The sequence below is a fragment of the Moschus berezovskii genome, chromosome 1 (assembly GCF_049115385.1).
Source record: "Moschus berezovskii isolate FMDL1 chromosome 1, NW_MosBer_1.0, whole genome shotgun sequence".
NCBI lineage: Eukaryota > Metazoa > Chordata > Mammalia > Artiodactyla > Moschidae > Moschus > Moschus berezovskii.
Window position 1 is genome coordinate 112,885,884 of NC_142460.1, and position 24,106 is coordinate 112,909,989.

Genomic DNA, 24,106 nt, shown 5'->3' on the forward strand with positions numbered 1-24,106 from the left:
TCCTCCTCGAGTTGGATGGTGAAGAAAGCTGATCACCGAAGAATTGATGCTTTTGAACTGTGTTGCTGGAGAAGACTCTTGAGAGTCCTTTGGACTGCAAGGAGATCCAACCAGTCCATTCTAAAGGAGATCAATCCTGGGTGTTCATTGGAAGGACTGATGCTAAAGCTGAAACTCCAATACTTTGGCCACCTCGTGCGACGAGTTGACTCACTGGAAAAGAGTCTGATGCTAGGAGGGATTGGGGGTGGGAGGAGATGGGGATGACAGAGAATGAGATGGCTGGATGGCATCACCAACTCGATGGATATGAGTTTGAGTGAACTCCGGGAGTTGTTGACGGACAGGGAGGCCTGGCGTGCTGTGATTCATGGGGTCGCAAAGAGTCGGACACAACTGAGCGACTGAACTGAACTGATTTCCTTGAGAGCCCCAGATCCCTTTCTCCTCCTCAGGAACCCTGGACTTCTTATCAACCCTGCTGTTGCCCAAAAAAAGATGTACAACTTGAGAGCTGTGAGTTAAGTTTTATTGGTGGCAAAATGAGGACTGCAGCCTGGGAGGCAACATTTCAGATAGCTCTGAGAGACTGCTCCAAAGCGGCAGTAGGGGGAGGTCAATATATACTGTTTTGGTGAAGAAGGTGTTCAATACTGTGAAGCACTCATTTTACAGAGAGTTTTTTGTTAGTCATGAGGATCTGATGTCACCATGAAGGATTTAGTGCTTCTTTAGATATGAGGAGATGCAAGGATTGAGATCATAAAATCGGTTCCTGAAGCATCCAACTATCTAAAGGCCTGTCCCACCAGATTCCCTAGAGCAGAAAGTGCCTCACTCCACCCTGAACTCCCTCAGGGGTTGTTGAAAGTCAACAGGTATAGCACCACAGGGTTCAGTCTCCATGCTGCTAAGTCACTTCAGTCATGTCTGACTCTGTGCGACCCCATAGATGGCAGCCCACCAGGCTCCCCTGTCCCTGGATTCTTCAGGCAGGAACACTGGAGTGGGGTGCCATTTCAATCTCCATGGCAGATGGCAAGTGTCTTTGTTGTTCACTCTGTTGGCAATGCCCTCAGTAAGTGCCAATTTGTAGTTGACACTGCCTAGGAATTGACTCTCTCATCCGTCCATCTAATCTACCAGTGGGCCATAGTTCTTACCTATTGCAACTGATTGTTTTTCCTATAGGGCAAAACATCAGAAATCTAGTTTACTGCATCAGTTCAGTTCAATTGCTCAATCATGTATGACTCTTTGCGACCCCATGGACTGCATCATGCCAGGCCTCCCTGTCCATCACCAACTCCCGGAGTTTACTCAAACTCATGTCCATTGAGTGGGTGATGCCATCCAACCATCTCATCCTCTGTCATCCCCTTTTCCTCCCGCGTTCAGTCTTTCCCAGCATCAGGGTCTTTTCAAATGAGTCAGCTCTTTGCATCAGGGGGCCAAAGGATTGGAGTTTCAGCTTCAACATCAGTCCTTCCAATGAATATTCAGGACTGATTTCCTTTAGGATGGACTGGTTGGATCTCCTTGCAGTCCAAGGGACTCTCAAGAGTCTTCTTCAACACCACAGTTCAGAAGCATCATTTCTTTGGTGCTCAGCTTTCTTTATAGTCCAACTTACATCCTTACATGGTTTACTGCATGGACTCTTCCAGATTCTTATCTTTTCTTAAGGAAAAGAAAGTGCATCTCTTTATGAGCCTCAATCTTTTGAAGTTTCTGTACCTTAATGATATAGCACAATTAAAAAATGATGAAAAAATTGATAAAATGTTTCCTATCCTTTAACACATCTGATTTTTATAAATAGACTGATATTTTAAAATTAAGTAAATAAATCTTCTCTGTGTGTTAATGCCCCACATCTCAGAATTTGAGGGAACTTTAAAGATCCTTCATCCACCTTCTCATTAGTGCCAAGTGGTTAGTTGGATTCTGTCTTAATTCCCTGGAATGGGTAGCCTAATACCCCTTGGGAAGCCAATCTGTTTATTGGGAAACTCACTGTTGAAAAGGTCTTGATATACTGAGCTTGGATCTATCTCCTTATAACCTATGACCATTGATCTTAGTTCCATCTTTAGAATATCTATTTTGCAGATTAATGCTGCTGTAATAAAATCATTTTATTTTTATATTCTAAAGAAAATATATATGCTTACAAAGTTTGTAAGGAGGTTGTTGTTTATTGTTCAGTGGCTAAGTCATGCCTGATTCTTTTGTGACCCTGGGGATTGTAGCCTGTCAGGGATTTCCTCTGTCCATGGGATTTCCCAAGCAAGAATACTGGAGTTGGTTTCCACTTCCCTCTCCAGGGGCTCTTCCTGACCCAGGGATTGAACTTGTGTCTCCTGCACTGGCAGGCAGACTCTTTACCACTGAGCCACCTGGGAAGCCCCTTCTAAGGAGGTATCATGCTTAAATTCTTGTTGGTCTTTCATATAATTTTAATTTTGAATATTCTGAACCAGATGGCTAAGATAGGCACATAAACTGAATCTTGCCTTAGAAAATTTTATTATAAGACTTCAGTTTTTAGTGCTAGAAGGAGCTTTACACATATACCACCTTGCCCATTATTTTACTTTACATAGTAGGACATTGAAGTCCAGATAAGAACTATTAAATTTCTTTAAAAAGTCAAAGACACTGCTGCCTGAAATTCAGATCTCCTCATCTCTCATTTAACCATTGAGGAGACCACTAAAAAATGACTAGAGATTCAATAGATGCTAAAATGTAGATATCAAAGAGGAAAAGAATGATCTGTAAAAATCAGAGACCAACCCTACACAGACTTGAGACTCTGAGGAAACAATAAACAGAGCATCATTATTTATGGAAGACAAACTAGTTACTGCCAGGTGCAGTGCTACTTTAAAAACCGGTCTATTCTGAATAAATCCTATCTGTAAGAAACTTGCAAACTTCTTGTGGCGATAAACACTTAAGTAATTACCTAGTATTTGGTGCAATATAGACCTAGCCAAAGATGAAAAATGACAGAGAAAATAATTTTTAAAATTCACCACGGCTGGAAAATTTATAATAGTGCTAAAATGACTGAGCTGCTGAGTTATTAATTTTTTTGACAAAAAAGAAAATCTAATGCTGGAAGTTAAAAATAACTGATAAAAACACTTCTGTTAATAAAAAAATGGGTAAGAGACATTTTCAAATGTGAATGAACCTTAATTAATGACTTCAGATGACATGTGTCCATGTCATTAAGGGAATTTACCTGTTGAATTATTTATGGGTGAAAAGCCCAGAAAAACCAGAAAAGACTCCAAAGGAGACTGGAGGGTATAAGATAAAATAAAACCCTTCTTTTGCTTCAGGACACACTAAAGGAAGATGGTTCAAAATCTGCTTTCCTTGATGCCGGTGTTGCTCCTTTGAAGATGCTTGAGGGACGGCTTTCCTACTGGTGGTTGAATATGGCTTCAGTGGGACACTCAGCCCTTCAACAACATTGCCCTTATTTCATGAACTGTCAAGTATGTACAGTCTACCGACCCCCACATGGTGACATGCTATAATACAAACTCAAGACTATTAAAATGGAAACACACAGCAGACTTTTACGCAAACAATTCTTTTTTGATTATTTATGTCGTTGCCGTAGGATACAACAACGTCTGCGTTTTCAGTCCTTGAGTGCTGAACCCAGGTTTTATTTTGTCTTTGTGTTGCTACTGAAGCATTGGGCTGAGGTCATACTTTATTTTCAATCTCCGTTTCTAGAGGCATTTGAAGAAGCATTGGCTAGGCAGTTCAATATTTATTGAGCAAAACAAAAAGAAATCAAAATGAGCAAAATGCCAGTATAAGGTACATAAACAACCTCACCCCACATGGCACAAAAACAACCTTCTTCCCTTAGTGAATGTAATATTTTAACTATGAAAAGGTAACCATTTGCATGGCCATTTCTCAGTTATACTAGTGGGTATAAAAATACCATGCGACTTCATTTCATCAATGCAGTGGACAGAGAAGAATTATTGTTTCTTTTACTTTGTGGCTCTGGTGAGTCCTCAGGAAGTGTAGTTGAAAAATCAATTTTCTAGGCTGAAGTCTTTGCTGGTCACAGTTCAGGGATTAGAGAAATCCAATTTGAGGAAAATATTGGTCTGCCTGAAGGCACCCTTGCAGTTTATCTCTTTGAAGTGCTAAGATGGCTTCCCTTCTGGGTGAATATACAAGCAAGGTTTTTCATTTGTCAATATAGAACTTCCCATTGCTCCTTATGCTATAGGAGATCAAACTTATGGGCTTTCCTCCTCCATTCAGAAACAAGGGCATCTGTGCTTCATCAGAAATTTAAAATCTGTCCCAATTTCTATCTAGGTTCCAATAAGACCTGGTGCTAAGACCAGCAAGGTTCTATCTGAAGAACCTTGTTCTAATGGACATATTCTCCATCCACTAATCTGGGAAAACTAGTTTTTATTCTTGCTGTGTAATGTTTTTTGTTGTTACTTTTTGTTTTTGTCCATACTGTACACCCTGTAGGATCTTGATTCCCCAACCAGGAACTGAACCTGGCTTATGGCAGTGAAAGCCCCAAATCCTAACCACTGGGCAACCAGGAAAGTCCCCCCTTCTAGTGTAATTTTAAATGTAGCCTACTTGATGATAGATAAGTCTTGGTAAACCAAAAATTCTGTAGGGAGTCAAAGGTAAGGTTGACTTATGGTCTTTGATTAGTCTGAGCATCAAAATCTTTAATAGTTAGGGTTCATTTCATAGAGAATTCTCTTGATAACTATCTCATGGATAGCTGTGCCTGGAGGGAGCTGGTTGATCTTAACAGAGCCCACCTTCTTAATGAAGATTATTTTAGTTTACTCTTCACATAAGCTATGTTGTCCTTGCTAGTTCAGTTCAGTTCAGTCCCAGTCGTGTCTGACTATTTGCGACCCCATGAATCACAGCACGCCAGGCCTTCCTGTCCATCACCAGCTCCCGGAGTTCACTCAAACCCACCTCCATCGAGTCGGTGGTGCCATCCAGCCATCTCATGCTCTGTCATCCCCGTTTCCTCCCACCCCCAATCCCTCCCAGCATGAGTCTTTTCCAGTGAGTCAACTCTTCGCATGAGGTGGCCAAAGAATTGGAGCTTCAGCTTTAGCATCAGTCCTTCCAATGAACACCCAGGACTGATCTCCTTTAGAATGGACTGGTTGGATCTCCTTGCAGTCAAGGGACTCTCAAGAGTCTTCTCCAGCACCACAGTTCAAAAACATCAATTCTTCGGTGATCAGCTTTCTTCATAGTCCAACTCTCACATCCATACATGACCACTAGAAAAACCATAGCCTTGACTAGACGGACTTTTGTTGGCAAAGTAATGTCTCTGCTTTTTAATATGTTATCTAGGTTGGTCATAACTTTCCTACCAAGGAGTAAGCGACTTTTAATTTCATGGCTTCAGTCAGCATCCACAGTGATTTTGGAGCCCCCCAATAAAGTCTGACAATGTTTCCACTGTTTCCCCATCTATTTCCCACAAAGTGATGGGACCAGATGCCATGATCTTCGTTTTCTGCATGTTGAGCTTCAAGCCAACCTTTTCACTCTCCTCTTTCACTTTCATCAAGAGGCTTTTGAGTTCCTCTTCACTTTCTGCCATAAGGGTGGTGTCATCTGCATATCTGAGGTTATTGATGTTTCTCCCGGCAATCTTGATTCCAGTTTGTGCTTCTTCCAGCCCAGCGTTCCTCATGATGTACTCTGCATAGAAGTTAAATAAGCAGGGTGACAATATACAACCTTGACATACTCCTTTCCCTATTTGGAACCAGTCTGTTGTTCCATGTCCAGTTCTAACTGTTGCTTCCTGACCTGCATACAGTTTTCTCAAGAGGCATGTCAGATGGTCTGGTATTCCCATCTCTTTCAGAATTTTCCACAGTTTGCTGTGATCCACACAGTCAAAGGCTTTGGCATAGTCAATGAAGCAGAAATAGATAGTTTTCTGGAACTCTCTTGCTTTCTACATGATCCAGAAGATGTTGGCAATTTGATCTCTGGTGCCTTTGCCTTTTCTAAAACCTGCTTGAACATCTGGAAGTTCACGGTTCACATATTGCTGAAGCCTGGCTTGGAGAATTTTGAGCATGACTTTACTAGCGTGTGAGATGAGTGCAATTGTGTGGTAGTGTGAGCATTCTTTGGCATTGCCTTTCTTTGGGATTGGAATGAAGACTGACCTTTTCCAGTCCTGTGGCCACTGCTGAGTTTTCCAAATTTGCTGGCATATTGAGTGCAGCACTTTCACAGCATCATCTTTCAGGATTTGAAATAGCTCAACTGGAATTCCATTACCTGCACTAGCTTTGTTTGTAGTGATGCTTTCTAAGGCCCACTTGACTTCACATTCCAAGATGTCTGGCTCTAGGTCAGTGATCACACCATCATGATTATCTTGGTCGTGAAGATCTTTTTTGTACAGTTCTTCTGTGTATTCTTGCCACCTCTTCTTAATATCCTCTGCTTCGGTTAGATCCATACCATTTCTGTCCTTTATGGAGCCCATCTTTGCATGAAATGTTCCCTTGGTATCTCTAATTTTCTTGAAGAGATCTCTTGTTTTTCCTATTCTGTTGTTTTCCTCTATTTCTTTGCATTGATCACTGAGGAAGGCTTTCTTATCTCTCCTTGCTATTCCTTGGAACTCTGCATTCACATGCTTATATCTTTCCTTTTCTCCTTTGCTTTTCACTTCTCTTCTTTTCATAGCTGTTTGTAAAGCCTCCTGAGACAGCCATTTTGCTTTTTTGCATTTCTTTTCCATGGGGTGGTCTTGGTCCCTGTCTCCTGTACAATGTCACAAACCTCTGTCCAGAGTTCATCAGGCACTCTTATCTATCAGATCTAGTCCCTTAAATCTATTTCTTACTTCCACTGTATAATCATAAGTGATTTGATTTAGGTCATATCTGAATGGTCTAGTGATTTTCCTTACTTTCATCAATTTAAGTCTGAATTTGGCAATAAGGATTTCATGATCTGAGCCACAGTCAGCTCCTGGTCTTGTTTTTGCTAACTCTATAGAGCTTCTCCATCTTTGGCTGCAAAGAATATAATCAATCTGATTTCGGTGTTGACCATCTGGTGATGTCCATGTGTAGAGTCTTCTCTTGAGTTGTTGAAAGAAGGTGTTTGCTATGACCAGTGCATTCTCTTGACAAAACTCTATTAGCCTTCGCCCTGCTTCATTCTGTGCTCCAAGGCCAAATTTGTCTGTTACTCCAGGTGTTTCTTGACTTCCTACTTTTGCATTCCAGTCCCCTATAATGAAAAGGACATAATTTTTGGGTGTTAGTTCTAAAAGGTCTCGTAGGTCTTCATAGAACCGTTCAACTTCGGCTTCTTCAGCATTACTGGTTGGGGCATAGACTTGGATTACTGTAACACTGAACGGTTCGCCTTGGAAAAGAACAGAAATTATTCTGTCGTTTTTGAGATTGCATCCAAGTGCTGTATTTCGGACTCTTTTGTTGACCATGATGGCTACTCCATTTCTTCTAAGGGATTCCTGCCCACAGTAGTAGTTGTAATGGTCATCTGAGTTAAATTCACCCATTCCAGTCCATTTTAGTTCACTGATTCCTAAAATGTCGACGTTCACTCTTGCCATCTCCTGTTTGACCACTTCCAATTTGCCTTGATTCATGGACCTAACATTCCAGGTTCCTATGCAATATTGCTCTTACAGCATCGGACCTTGTCACCAGTCACATCCACAACTGGGTATTTGTTTTGCTTTGGCTCCATCCCTTCATTCTTTCTGGAGTTATTTCTCCACTGAGCTCCAGTAGCATACTGGGCACCTACCGACCTGGGGAGTTCCTCATTCAGTATCCTATCATTTTGCCTTTTCATACTGTTCATGGGGTTCTCAAGGCAAGTATACTGAAGTCGTTTGCCATTCTCTTCTCCAGTGGACCATAGTGTGTCAGAGCTCTCCACCATGACCCACCCATCTTGGGTGGCCCCACACGGCATGGCTTAGTTTCATTGAGTTAGACAAGGCTGTGGTCCGTGTGATCAGATCGACTAGTTTTCTGTGATTAAGATTTCAGTGTGTCTGCCCTCTGACTCCCTCTTGCAGTACCTACCATCTTATTTGGGTTTCTCTTACCTTGGTTGTGGGGTATCTCTTCACAGCTGCTCCAGCAATGTGCAGCCACTGCACCTTACCTTGTATGAGGAGTATCTCCTCACGACCGCCCCTCCTGATCTTGGATGTGGAGTAGCTCCTCTCGGCCTTCCTGCACCCGCTTGTCCAAGTTCGCTCATGGATAAACAGAGCTTCTAGGGATCTTATACACAGGCTTTTGTCACCTAGCATAATATCCGGCAAAGGAAGTTGTTCAGTAAGAACTTGTTGAATAAATCAATAAATATGTCCTAGCATTAGTGCTGTAAACACTTACCACATAATTGGTGCATGAGTCTTTTCTTTGTATATACTATCTCCTTGTGTAGCAATTGGTTCCCAATTCTATCATGAGATACTTGAATCTAATGCAAGAATATTAGGAACAAGAATGTAAGAAAGACAATGGCATGTTAAGGTTTTTCTTATGATTCAAGATTGGCTGAACTGATCTGGGTGTATAGTTAAGCACTGTGAAGAACAATACAGCATTTTTCTTTCTTAAATCAGAATTCCTTCTCTCTCATGTGAAGGGTAAATTTATTAGCCACAAATGATTGGGGAAGTATTGCAGATCTTTTTCTTTTTGTAGGTTATGGATTCTCTGTTGTCCTGTCTTGCTGACCTGCATATTAGCTGTTTTGAGGACTGAAACAATTTGAATGGACACTTCCTAGTTTTACTCACCTTGAATCAATTGCTGTGATTTCTTTTCTTCTTACCCTCAAAATGCTTGGTTCAGTCCTTAAAGAATTTAATGTTTCCATTATAGCAGTCACAATTAGAAGTCTTTTTCTTTTTGACATGAAGGAACTTGGGTTAAGTAGGAATTGCTGCTGTGTTAGCAGCAGCAGCAACATCAAGATGATACCTCTGGGCACCTTCCACATGATGTCATGTCAAACACTTTTTTAATTACCCATGATTTCAGAAGGACCAGGAATCTCTTATGGGTTAAATACTCTCTAGAAGGCTTTCTCCCATTGCTCACTGACTGAAACTTTTTTTCAAATAGTTTATTCCGTCTATCCCCATTGCACCCGGAAGAAAGGGAATGTTGTTCTTAGGACTGTCAAATTGTTAAATTCTTATGTGCCCAGTTTGTGGGTATATATTCTTGTACATGTGTGTATTTAAGAAGTAAGCACACTGCTTACAATCTAAGGTAAGTAAGAGGATGATGAAATCAATAATCATAATTGAAATCCGCTTTAAGGCTGAACATCACACCGTTTGATCCTCCTTCCTTCAGTGTTCCATAAAATATATTAATCAAAAAAGTGGCATTTTTTCCAGATGGATACCATTTGGAACTTAGCCCTCTGTAGATTATACCTACGTATTGCCTTCATTTCCTTTCTCACTTGTTACGGGTTTTCTTTCTTAGCTCTTGCCTCTGCTGCCCTCTGCTGGAAAAGCCTTAAAGCCCCATTCTGATCCTGCCAGGGGTTGGTTTGTTTGGTCATGTTGCCTATCAACTGTGAATCACACTCCAGGGGCAGGAAATACTTCTGGAAGCTCAATTGCTTCTGATGACCTAGAGATCACCTGGGAGGTTTGTAGTGCCTCACATAGTGAGATGCCCATTCTCCTTAGCTTTAGAAATCTCTCCTGATCTGGCCATCTTGTTTCTTGCAAGTAGTTTGAGGCATTTCTTCTCTAATGAGGCTTCTATATTCCTCAATCAGACAAGGTGCACCAGTTTATTTTCATGGATCATTGGATATTCATTGACCAACATTGGTATTTCTCTGGTTTCAGGTAAAGCTGCTCCAGTACTCTTGCCTGGAGAATCCCATGGACGGAGGAGCCTGGTAGGCTGCAGTCCATGGGGTTGCTAAGAGTCGGACACGACTGAGCGACTTCACTTTCACTTTTCACTTTCATGCATTGAAGAAGGAAATGGCAACCCACTCCAGTGTTCTTGCCTGGAGGATCCCAGCGATGGGGGAGCCTGGTGAGCTGCCATCCATGGGGTTGCACAGAGTCGGACATGACTGAAGCGACTTGGCGGCAGCAGCAGCAGTGGTCATTGGAGCCCATAAAGTCTATATGTCTTCACCCTGCTTCCAATTTTCTGGAATAATTTTTTGCTTCACTCCAGACATACAGCTGCTTATTAGAATAATAACTAGAACCCAGAATAAGGACTAGAACCCAGCCCTCTGACAGTCCACAGCTCTTTCCACAGAAAATAAGGTTTGGTTGCTGGTAACAAAATTTATTTAATATACAGATATAAATTATACTTTCAGGATATGTGAATCATAAAACAGAAAAGTGACAGAAAGCATCTGGTTTATTATGTTTCTTTATTGTTCAGTTTCACTGAGGATTTTCATGTTTTGAAAGAGAGAGTTGTCATAGAGAATCCACAATGAAGAGATAATTTTGTTTTGTGTTTTGATTGAGCTGAAATATTCATCTACCTTGATTGTAAGCTCAAAAGCTCCTCAAGTGATCAGCAGCTGTTCATTCAAGAGTGTTCTACCTCTCTGAATACAGAACAAAATATATTTGTCTTTGAAATTTCATGAAGGTAATAAGAGAAAAGATGACTTCTTTGTGATAAAACAAATACATCCTGGCATGAGAAATCTGATCATTACAGATTGTTGAGTTGTCTTAATAATCAATATGCCCTGTTTCATAAATGATATGTCTCCTGAAATCCATTTTGTAAATTGTTCTCAATTCACCTTCTGATTAATTTTTATCATAATGCTTTATAGATACTGATATTGACCAAAACTTACTTTTAAAAATAGAGAGAAATCTAGTATTACATGTGGTGTAACAAAAGGCAGTTGTAACTTGTGTCTTTTCTTCTCATGTCTAGGTAGTAAAATAAATATTTGTAAAAAGGAAAAGTTAATTTAGTTTAAATATCTGATGAGTAGATGAAGAATTATTTAAAACTGTGTTATCGTCTTAAACAGGAGTACAGCCTTCATAAAATCACAATTTCTAACCACTGAACAGTGTAGAAAAGAGTTTGCCAAACTATGACCAATGGGCCAAATCTGGCCCAACGCATTTGTATTGAGTTGGCCAAAAAGTTCGTTCGAGTTTTTCCATTACATCTATGGAAAAACCTGAATGACCTTATTGGCTGACACAATAAATAAAGTTTTATTGGAACACAGCCCGTTCATTGGTTTCTGTATGGTCTGTGACTGTTATCATGCTGCAGTGGCAGCGTTAAACAGTTACCAACAGACTGTATGGAGCACAAAGTCAGTTTATTGATTATCAGACCCTTATAGGAAGAGCTTTCAGATCTCTGGCATAAAATAGTGATTTTTATAAAGAATTGTGATTTCAATGACATTAATACTATTTTCTCTGTCATACTTCTAATGATCATTATCTTTTCTTTAAATTGTTAAATTATTCCCTAAATAGAAATGACTGTATTAACCATTCCAGTGGTAAATATACCTAAATGCTTTGTATATTCTTTTGACCAAAAATACAGGCCTCCATAACCATAATAAGATACATGCTATGCTTTTTCTTTTACTTATCGGGATAAGTAAGAAAATACTTATTTAAGCACTGATTTTCCTAGATCTGTGACAAAGCCTGGTTGAAGCTACACCTCATGGTATGCTTTTGTGTTCCTTGAGTTCCAGTGAGGTTAATGGTCCAGGCAAGACCAATACAAATATACCGTCTTCCTAGTTTATGTATGTTCTGAGTCATCAGGCAACTATGATTTTCTTCAGTTTGTGTTCTGCAGAGATAGACATGGTATCTTCCTGTGTGACTCTGAGGATGCTATATGAAATGCAGCTCAGAAATCTGGGCATGTTTATTTAGAATGTTGCTGCGGGATTTTGGAACAGGCTCAGTATTCACTCTGCAGCACCCTCTGCTATGCCAGCAGGACTCAGTGGGCACTGTTGGAGTTTAGTTAGTTGTTTGCCAAGGATGTTTACATTAGTGACTGGATATTTATTGTACATATTGAATATCTACTCACTTTCTTTTTGCCAGTAAATTTAGAGTGTAACCAATGTCTTGGGTCTGCAGGTGTTACATTTCTCAGAGAGCATTTAAATATGTGTGGAAATAAAACAAATTATAACAGTGTTGTCCCAGCTTGAATGTGATTTCCTCTGACTAATATTTACTAATTAATAAATACTAGAAAATTTAAAATTCTGTATATTTTGCAAATGGTTCTTATAAACAGGAAATAGTTATTTTAGCATCATAGAAATCATCCTATGCATTTGATATTTTACTAAACGCAGTAGTGTGTTTTTTTCCCCCCAAAGACTGTATATGGGAAGGTGGTACTAGTGGTAAAGAATCCGCCTGTCAATTCAGGAGACACAAGAGACATGGGTTCGATCCGTGGGTCGGGAAGATCCCATGGAGGAGGGAATGGCAACCCACTCCAGTAATCTTGCCTGGAAAATTCCATGGACAGAGGAGCCTAGAGGGCTACAGTCCATGGGGAAGTGAAAAGTCAGACACAACTGAGCACATACACACACACAAAGGCAGTAGTGTTTTTTGTTTTTTCAAAGCATGTTTATGAGAAATAAGGAAAAATACATATTGACTTATGTGTGGTTTTTGAATGTCCAATACATGTACCTTTGTGATTGAGGACAACCGAAGTTAAGAATAAAGTAGGAAAAAGCAGTGCAGTAAACTGAATGTTTGAGTCTTCTCCAAACTCTCATGTTGAAACCTAATCCCCAGTGTGTTGAGTAGAAATTTTAAATGTAATGAAACTAAATTTGTCAGTATTTTCTCTTATGGGATAAGTTTTTGCATCTTGTAAGTTTACAAATTACCTTTTCACCTCTGGTCCCCATATTTTCTATTGAGTTTTAGAGTTTTGCTTTTACTATATTTTAATCTTTAATATGCCTGGATTTGAAATTCATACACACCGTGGAGTAGAGATCTGATGTATTATTTTCCAAGGGAGACCAATTATTTTTCATGATTTATTGAAAAATTCATTTCTTCACTGATCTATTATGTATAAAATTTCCATGTGTTTTACTGGATTCTTTATGAACTCCTTATTCTCTTTAACTTGTGCCAATGTCTCAGTTCAGTTCAGTAGCTCAGGTGTGTCCAACTCTTTGCGACTCCATGGACTACAGCACACCAGGCTTCCCTGTCCCAACTCCCAGAGCTTGCTCAAACTTATGTTGATTGGTCGGTGATGCCATCCAACCATCTCATCCTCTGCTGTGCCCTTCTCCTGCTTTCAATCTTTCCCAGAATCAGAGTCTTTTCCAATGAGTCAGTTCTTCCCATCAGTGGCCAAAGTATTAGTTTCAGCTTCAAAATCAGTCCTTCCAATGAATATTCAGGACTGATTTCCTTTAGGATTGACTGGTTTGATCTCTTTGTAGTCCAAGGGACTCTCAAGAATCTTCTTCAACACCACAGTTCAAAAACATCAATTCTTCGGCTCTTAACTTTCTTTATAGTCGAACTCTCACATCCATACATGAATACTGGAAAAACCATAGCTTTGACTAGATGGACTTTTGTTGGCAAAGTGATGTCTCTGCCTTTTAATATGCTGTCTAGGTTGGTCATAGTTTTTGTTCCAAGAAACAAGCATGTTTTAATTTCATGGTTGCTGTCACCATCTACAGTGATTTTGGAGCCCAAGAAAATAAAGTGTGTCACTGTTTCCACTGTTTCCCCATCTATTTGCATGAAGTGATGGGACCAGATGCCATGATCTTAGTTTTCTGAAAGTTGAGCTTTAAGCCAACTTTTTCACTTTCTTCTTTCACTTTCATCAAGAGGCTCTTTAGTTCTTCTTCATTTTCTACCATAAGGGTGGTCATCTACATATCATATCTGAGTTTATTGATATTTTAATATCTAGTGTCAGTGTCTAGCTATAACTAATATATTCTGAAAAATTTGAGAACTGGTAGGTCAACTCTCTTACTTTAGTCTTTGGTAAAGTCTTAGCTGGTGATGGTTATTAGTTGTTTATGTAAATTTTTGAATGAGCTTATCAAGTTCAGCTGAAAACTTTTTTAGTATTTTTACTGCTGTTGGATTGAATATGACATGCTCATTTGTGTGCAACTGATATTTTAATAAAGTATAATATCTATGAATATGGTGTATATCACTATTTTAGATCACTGATAATGTGTTTCAGTTAGAGTTTAAAGTTTCTCTCAGTAGTGGTCTTAGAAATATTTTATTAGATTTAGCCTTAGCTACATAAATGTTTTGGCCATTATTATAAGCTATATTAACTTTGTGTTTGATACAATTTTATATTTTTAGGAAAGGGTTAGATGTCAATAACTAATTGCTTTCTTTCCCTGAGAAAAATTTCTGATCATCGTTTTTTTTGAATGTTGACTGTTTAGCCAGCTTTTTCTCTCTCCTCTTTCACTTTCTTCAAGAGGCTCTTTAGTTCCTCTTCACTTTTTTCCATCTACATATCTGAGGTGTCATCTACATATCTGAGGTTATTGACATTTCTCCCTCCAATCTGATTTGAGCTTTTGCTTCATCCAGCCCAGCATTTCTCATGATGTACTCTGCATGTAAGTTAAATAAGCAGGGTGACAATATATAACCTTGACGTACTTCTTTCCCTATTTGGAACCAGTCTGTTGGTTCATGTCCAATTCTAACTGTTGCTTCTTGACCTGCATACAGTTTTCTCAGGAGATAGGTAAGGTTGTCTGGTATTCCCATCTCTTGAAGAATTTTCCACAGTTTGTTGTTATCTACAGAGTCAAAGGCTTTAATGTAGTCAATGAAGCAGATGTTTTTCTGGAATTCTGTATGATCCAATGGATGTTAGTAATTTGATACCTGGCTCCTCTGCCTTTTGTAAATCCAGCTTGTCCATCTGGAAGTTCTTGGTTTACATACTGTTAAAACCTAGCCTGAAGAGTTTTGAGCATTGTTTTGCTAGTGTATGAAATGAGTGCAGTTGTTCAGTTTGAACTTTCTTTGGCCCTTCTTTGGAATTGGAATGAAAAACTGACTTTTTCCAGTCCTGTGGTCACTGCTGAATTTTCCAAATTTGCTGTAATAGTAAGTGCAGCACCTTAAAAGAATCATCTTTTAGGATTTGAAATGGCTTAGCTGGAATTCCATTACCTCAGCCACCTTGGCTCATAGTGATGCTTCCTGAGGCCTCATGACTGTCATGACTCTCATGCTATGAGAGTCATAACATGATTAATTTAGTCCTGGATTCTAATATCTGTGTTAATAAACATAATGAAACAAGGGATATTTTAGAAAATGTTGACCAAGCTCATGGGATTCTGATCTGTTCAAGGTTATAGTTAAATTTTTATTACTGTAGATCTAAGGTGTGGGTCTCCAGTCAGTAACTTACTAAATCAAACCCCTGGTAATGACTTTCCCTCAGGTAATAATCACCGTGAATGGTAATGATGCCACTTTCTTGTAAGAAATGGGGCTAACAGAAATTTGTAAGAGAATTTGTAAAAGAATACTTACAAATTTGTAAGAAATTTGTAAAAGAATAGTTTTACAGTATACCATTTAAGAAATCAAATATAGTAACTACTTTAGTATCAGAATTTTGAAATTTTATTGCTATACTTACATAGTTATAGATAAGGGAAGGGAGGAGGGAAGAATACACTTAGTGAGAATGTTGGCTCCATGAGGACAAGAAGCATTGCACATTTTATTCAATGATGTATTCCAACCCCTTAGGATAGTGCTCGATGATTATCAGCAATTATTTGTTATTATTTCTACTAGAAACCAGGATGCCATTCTTTAACTTATCTCTAATTACAGTAGAAATTATTCCATACATAGAGTCATAGAATTTCAAGGTCACATGGGATAGGATGGGATAGGCCCATATAGTCAAGCATCTTTATTTTACATGGGGTTGAAAGGAGTCAGATACAACTGAAGCAGTTTAGCACATAGCATGCAAGGAAAATGAAACCCACAATGCTTGGTACCTTGGTATAGATAACTTAAAAATTAGTGACAGAACAAGTATTGTACCACATTTTATCTGTTCATTAACTGATGGACATTTGGGCTGTTTCCATTTTTTGACTGTTATGAATAATGCTTCTATGAACATTCATATACAAGTTTCATGTAGACATATGTTTTCAATTTTGGGGGGATATATATATATATATAGAGGACTGAAATTTCTGATCATATGGCAGCTCTATATATAATCATTTGAGGAGCTGCCAGACTGTTTTCCAAAGTAGCTACACTGTTTTATACTCCCACCAGCAGTATATATTTTGGTTCTAATTTCTCCACATTCTTACCACATTTCCCCCCCAGCCTTTTAAGTTTTTTGATTAGTTTGATGTTTGCCTTAACTCTTACCACCACCTCAGCAGCTGTAATTTTAAACAGAGCTGCTGACTGATTTTGACAAACATGCCCAGGAAAAAGGCCATTTTCACTGGGTAAGCAGGGAATCAGGTCAAGTGACACAACTTGTGAGTAGGATTTCTCAGGGAACTGTGGACAGAAAATAATCACAATTTTCTGAGATGAGGCTTTGGAAGCCCTCCACCCTCATTCTGTCATTTCTAGTAGATGTTTGATTGCCAGTTTACCCTGTCATTGTGGGTTGTTAATATTTGAGGCTTATCACAGAACTAGGGAGAGGGTGATTAGACTAGGGCAAGTTCAAATGTCATAAAGGTCACTATTCTTACCAAGATTCAGCAAATTTTCTTGAATAAATTCTTAAATATATTGTTAAAGGACTTTGGTTAATTTCCAGAGTTCTGAGAAGCTGATTTTGACATTCCCCCGCAACTCCCTCCTGCCAGTGTTTTAGTTGGTTTTACAAAAGGGTGAAGTGTTAGAGGTGCTTATTCCATTTTCACTGACATCATCCCCTAATTTGCTTTCTAATTACCAAGAAATTAAGTGCTATATGCCGGAAAGCCGAGGTAAAAAACCATAGAAAGGGATGAAAGAAGAAGAAAAGGGAGAAGGAAATAGACTTGTTTGGGAAATCTGAAAGAAGAAAAATGTGTGCATATTTTGTTTACAGAGGAGATCAAGTATGGATCTATGCCTGAAGAAATGCTGAAAAATACAAATGGCATAGCTTATGAATCTTCAGCAGATTCATACTTGCAGGGTAAATCTTCCTATAACAGCATGTGTTGAGTGTGTGAAAAGTAAATGCAGCCAATGTATTTCTTCCTCTTATTTTCACAGTTTTGTTTTTAAGGAAGAACAAACAATCCAAATAAAAATATTAACCAGATTTAAACTGATCTTTATATACTGAAATCTCAGCAAATGAAACAAACAAAATTCAAAGCTATAGTTTAAGGACAATGATTTTAGGGGAAAAGAATACTTTTAAATACTAGACTTTACCAGAATTTATGATTTCTAGTTTCTGTCTCTATTTGAACTGAAACAGACTAGGTCTCCCAATGGTGATAGTTTTACAACTTAAATTCCATGCCCAGTGATCTTTATTAGTCTCCCAAAGTGCAAGACTGGGGAACTCCCATTCTTCCAGGAGTCTGCAGTTAATCCAGTGACTCTGGAGCATCTTCAACTGAGTTCTTGAAAATCTGAATCACATAAAAATCCGCCACTCTTACTCACCTCATCTCCATTAACAGGCAGGTGCAAGAGGCCGTAGTTGCACGCATGCATACACACACACACACACACACACACACACACACACTTCTTTCTCACTCTGCAAGTCACTATTTTTACCTTTACACATCAGGATAGGGAGTTGGAAGCTGGCCTGAAAGAGTCAGTTCCAGTTTCCCTTAGTGTTTCTCTACCTCCATGCCACAACATGGTAGGTATGACAGCATGTGATGTTCTGATAGTGACAAGTTGAGGCCACTCTGCCAATGCTATAATTTTAGCAAGCACACTTAGAATTCTGTAGTGGAAAGTTATTTATATTTTGGCAAATAACCTACAGCTATAAAGCCTTAAGTTATAGATTTTCTTCTTCACTGCAACTATTTCATGCTCATAATTATCTTCAACTTAGGGGGATTTCCCCCCCCCCTTTTCTCTGTTGTGCATGCAACATTTGTTTTTACTTTTGTCTGGGGAAGTGGGATACGTTCCAGTCTTCTCAGGATTTGAGATCTAAACCAAAGATATGAGGTGAAGAAGTAAAGGAAAGTATGAATTGAAAAGATAATTATTAATAGAAAAATAGAGCAAAAACCAAACAGTGTGGGGGTGGGTGGCATGAAGAATAGAGCGAGTTTTAAGTGATATGCTCAGGCGTCTGGCTTGGGGTGGTAATAGGTGGATTTTGCTATCCCTCTACATGTAAGACAGGAACTAAAGAAAGAGATATAGGTATAGAGACAGAGGAAAGTGTAAATTTTGGACATTCTCATGAAATATTAGGTAGAGCATCTTACTACGTAGGTGGAAATATAAATCTTCTGTCATGAAATATAAATTTGTGGGACAGCAGTATAAAGGTGGTACTTGAAGCTAAAGGGTTAGATGAGATATTTAGGAGACTCTACAATGAGAAGTGGACTTTCGACACAACCCAGAGGAAAAATGACATTGAAAGAGATGCCAGAATGAGAGGACAAGCGTGAGAGATTCAGAAGGGTAGATGCAGATGTAGCAAGAGGATCAAGAAATAGCCATGCCTCATAAGCCAGGAAGGAAGATAGTTTCAGGAGAAAGAAGTTTATAGTGGCCACTGCAAAAATATCCTAACTGGGCTTTCTGCTTCTAGTTTCTTCCTCCACGCACCCTAGCCTCATTCTGCTGTCCAAATTCTCTCTCCTAATGCACAGATCCACTCACATTCTCAGGTATGTAGTTATTAGATGTCTATAGCATCCAAAGGGCTTCCCTGGTGACTCAGCTGGTAAAGGACCTGCCTGCCAATGCAGGAGATGCAAGAGATGCAAGCTTGAAGATCCCCTGGAGAAGGAAATGGCAACCTGCTCCAGCATTCTTGCCTGGAAAATCCCATGGACAAAGGAGCCCGGCAGGCTCCAGCTCACGGAGTTGCAAACAGTCGGACATGACTGAGTGAGCTCACGTGGAGATAGCACTCAAACTTTTATATATGTATAATGGAATCACTGAGAAGTCCTTCTTAGCATCTAAACCTAATGGGTTTTATTAAAAGGCTCCAGAGGTGCTAATTTAGGATGCTTGGATCCAAGAATATGCCTTGTAAAAAGGTCCCCATATGGTTTAGATGGTTTATTGATAGTTTATGAAACAGTGGCCTAGGGGATGAAGTTCAAGTTTCCTGGAAAATGATTCATGGCCTTCTGCCTTCTGGTTCCAGTCTCCATTTGCACCAGCCCACCTCCATCATGGACTATATTTTAGCTTTGCCAGAATCACAGAATGAGTTGGTGAGGGAAACAGGTTGAAAAGTCCTTCCTAGAAAAGGGACCAGGCTATGCAGAGAGGCCAAGCTGAGGCAACATAGTTTCTAAGAAATTAGGGAGTAGCCTGATTCGAATGATAATATGCAAAGAGTCAGACAAGACTGAGCCACTAAGCTCAGCACAGCACCTGTAGAAATAGTTCTGGTAAGGCAAGACAAGCAGATTGTAGAGTGTCTTGAATGTCAGATGGGGGAAATTTATAGTTGTTATGCAGTAAATGGGGATTCTTTTGTGCCTTGTTTATTTTTTTGGTCATTTTTTTTTTCTATTCGGGGATGTAAGTGTCAACCCATTCTTATTTCTGAAACCGTGTCTTTACTGCTGTTGTTTTTCTGAGCCTAAACTTCACAGAGAGACTTGAAATGAAAGACCTAAAAAGACAATTTTGATTTTCTTAAAAAAGGAGAATGAACTTGTTTAAAAAACAGAAATAGAGTCACAGATGTAGAAAACAAACTTATTGTTACCAAGAAGGAAGGGAGCAGCAAGATAAATAGGAAGATTGGGACTGACATATACACACTACTATATATAAAATAAATAAACAATGAGGACCTGCTGTACAGCACAGGGGACTCTACTTAGTACTCTGTAATGACCTATATGAGAAAATCTACTCTATATGCTGCTGTGCTGTGCTTAGACACTAGCCTGCAGGCTCCTCTGTCCATAAGGTCTCTCCAGGCAAGAATACTGGAGTGGGTTGCCATGCTTTCCTCCAAGGGATCTTCCCAACCCAGGGATCAAACCCAGGTCTCCTGCATTGCAGGCAGGTTATTTACTGTCTGAGCCACCAGGAAAGCCCAGATATATGTGTATGTATAGCTAATTCACTTCACTGTACAGCAAAAACTAACACAACATTGTGTATCAACTGCTGCTGCTGCTGCTAAGTCACTTCAGTCGTGTCCGACTCTGTGTGACCCCATAGACGTAAGTCCACCAGGCTCCCCTGTCCCTGGGATTCTCCAGGCAAGAACACTGGAGTGGGTTGCCATTTCCTTCTCCAGTGTATCAACTATACTCCAATAAAAATTTAAAAAATTATGGATCAGATCATGAAAAAAAAATGAAGACCTGAATCTTAGGGAAGAAAAAATTTAAATTTCTGGGATGATTAGAGGGTCTTGAATTATCCAGACTTTAATTTAATCACAGTCACAAGGCAATTAGTCAACTTTCAGTTTTTCTAAGCCTGGTTGAGGGGCGGTTAAGCCACTGTGACTGCACTCTTAACCTTTGTGAAAGAAAAAAAGCACAATGTAGCTCAAGTGGCCAGAATTCTGACTCATCACCATAAAATTGAACACCATGTATTTTTCTCCAAGGGAAGATTTCAGCCCAGCCGGGTCCAAGAGAACATACGAGCACCTTATGCTGAACACACACTTAGAAAACTGGATGGGTTTTGCCATCTGCTAAGCCTCACATAGCCTCCAGTTTGAAGCTGAAGCGATGTCAGAAGCTGATTTAAGTAGCTTACATATGTTGCACTGCAGGAAAAACATTGGACGTTGGGGAACTCTGAAAAACAATGCTAGGCGTTTGGGGTCCATAAATGCTTAGTGTTTGTGACAAGTATGCCCAGTTGCCATAGGGCAACACTTTTTCCCCCTTAGATTTAAGTGTTTTTCTCCTTTGCTTAGTAACAGAATTTTCACATTATCTTGTGTATTTGCTGGAACCACAATAATCACTCATTGCAGCAGGTAAGGTTATTTTAGTTAATCACAACCTTCTTTTGTTGCTTAAAATTTGACAGAAAATGTGATACTTGAGAAACTTATCCTATGGATCTGCCATTATTGATCATGTTTTTGGAAACTCTAGGCACTTAAAAAATGAATAAACTTATAGTAGTAGACCTTTAAAATTCTTTAAGGTTTCCGTATGCACACTGAACATTGAACAAATCACTCATCTTGTCCTGCAAGCCCTTTTCAGGTGTGATTGTACCCAACTTCATATAGTCTTATTTTCTCTCTTTATAATTTTCTACCCAGTGAATCTGTAACTTCATATCTTCAAACATGGATTAAAAAACAAAAAATTCTAGTTGCATCTACTAATGCAGTTTTAAAAAATCTAGATATGCCTTTCCTTCCTTTTCAACTTTTCCCCATCTTATCTTCCTGTGGATAACTTACCTGTTGCTAAGGACCAGTTCAAGTTTTCCTTTACCATGGAATCTTTTAGAATCATACGGCACTTAGCATGGTCTGCCTTATTTAATAGTTCTAATAGGAATACACTCAAGCTCTGCTTTTAGTGGCCCTTCCTTCCCTTTATCATGTTCCCGCCATGTGCATTTCAGACCGCCCCCCCACCCCCACCCCCGCCGCCACCACCACCATGTATGTCTTGGGAAATTCTGAAAATTTCCAAGGCATGAGAATCAGCAGTTGCAATGAGGAAGGGTATAAATTTTTCTGTTATTTTGCAGCTTTCAGGAAATGAGAGATTGCCAACTTAGAGATTTTATAATTCCTTTAGAACAGTCAGTAGATCTAGACACCTTTGTACACAGGAAGGCTACTGATTAGTGATAAATATTGGAAAACTTTCAGAGAGCCATGAGCTCTCCTGCCCCCCCTCAACCCTTCATAGTTTGTTTTCTGCCACAGTCCTTCCAGGCTCATAATTGGGATTCCCAGGCTTATATGTTTCCCACACCTATTTTTGTTCCTAGACACTTGACTTCAGATTTCTGTCTGCTAAACTTCTGCCAACTCATAGTTGCTATTCCAGGCTTCTGAAGGTATTTATCCATCCCTCTCTTCTTCTATGTAGACAGGGATACCTCTTATAACTCCTCAAAAGATAACTATTGATAGTATGAGGCTGCAGTATTTTGACAAAACTCTCCTTTAACATGGAGTAGGAAATGTAAAAACCAGGCATTTGACACCAGTTTGTAAAGCCGATCTTCTATGCTCTGTACCAGCATTCTACCAAGGCCTGGCAGTAGCAGCTTATCCCTTCTCTACTGGAGAATCTTCTTTCTCTATTGTCTTCTTAAATCTCATCCCAAACCAAGATAGCAGAAACAGTTGACAAAATAATCTCCATAGAATTGCATACTTTCCCCCAAGAAGTTAGCTTTTATATTATAAAACAGAATATATTAACATTTCTTCTTTAATTGAGATATTGTCCAATAACAGTAGGTAAATGCTTGTGTTATTAATGACTAAAACTATTCGTTGAATTGGTGTTAGGGCTTCCCTGGTGTCTTGGACCATAAAGAATCTGGCTGCAGTGTGGAGGACCTGGATTTGATCTCCAGGTCGGGAAGATCCCCTGGAGAAGGGAACGGCTACCCACTTCAATGTTCTTGCCTGGAAAATTCCATGGAAAGAGAAGCCTGGCAAGCTACAGTCAATGGGGCTGCAAAGAGCGGATCATGATTCATTAAAGTGGTGAACAATGTCTAAGACACGGCCCTCCAAGGTCAAATTGCAACTTACACCTTGAAGTGTAGCAAGTTCTTAGAACAAGTGACATAAAGGTAGGTTCACTCCAATAAATGAAGCTGAATGTTTTATCACTGAAAGTGTTTAAAATGGCCAGTGCATTGTGACATTGAAAAGAAGCCTTTCTTTAAAATTGATTTTATTATTGTTTTACTTTTCTCTATAGACAATACATTCTTTCAATGATGGTGCAGAGAGGAGAGCAGGGTAAGCAAGGGGGCTGGTTCCATTACTTGCCACCTCATCTGCCACTGCTTGGAACCTCCCAAAATGCCAACTGTCCTTTACTTACTAACTTTAAAAATCAGAGCCCTATCTGCAGAGAAGGGAGAAAGTGTTAGCAGCACTTTTGGGGGTGAAAGGAAATGACTCAATACATATTTATATACTTTCCTGATGTCTTAAGAATTCTTATTCAACTGGATTTCTATACAGTATTTCATTTAGAAAGCACCTGGCAAAAATGTATGCTCACAGAGTGTATTTGAGTTGAGTTGAATATATATCCTCTTTATTTAAAATTCGTGCCTAATCAAGAATCATGGAGTTTTTTCTCAGGATCTCTTGGACTGTTATTCCCTGCACAACTAGTATACTGATTTCTGTTTAGAAAGTGTGAGGTATAAAGAGTTGGAGAAATTGTGAGTCAGAATCTGTGGTTCAGGCTACCCATCCTGTCCAGGGCCAAGGAGAGGAATGGTTTTACATCAAATTTAACAGTGAAAAGAGCTTCAAAAACAGACCACCTGGATTTGTCTCTGTCTCCACCACCACTAGCTGTGAAATTGGGCAGGTATTTATGTCACTATGTCCTAATTTTCTTATTTACAAGTTGGAGAGAAGAGTATGTTGTTTTTCATTAGAGTTATCATGCAGATTAAGTAAATCAAACCCTCAAGCAGTGTGTGGGGACAGGAATCCTTATGCACTGGTTTTGGGTGTGGAGTCTGCTGTAGATCACCCTGGAAAGCAGCCCTGAATCAAATTAAGTATCAGGAACACTCACATAATAACCCAGTGGTTCTACTCCCAAGAAC

General features: G+C 39.4%; 1 long non-coding RNA gene across 1 annotated transcript in view; it reads left to right on the plus strand.

The window, feature by feature from the left end:
• The window catches only part of LOC148778819 (uncharacterized), a 358,916-nt gene extending 346,290 nt beyond the window's left edge, over positions 1-12,626 (plus strand). Inside the window, exon 3 of the long non-coding RNA XR_016038097.1 lies at positions 9,944-12,626. This is a non-coding gene — a long non-coding RNA (uncharacterized LOC148778819). The remainder of the gene's footprint in view (positions 1-9,943) is intronic.
• Positions 12,627-24,106: the final 11,480 nt, after the last annotated feature.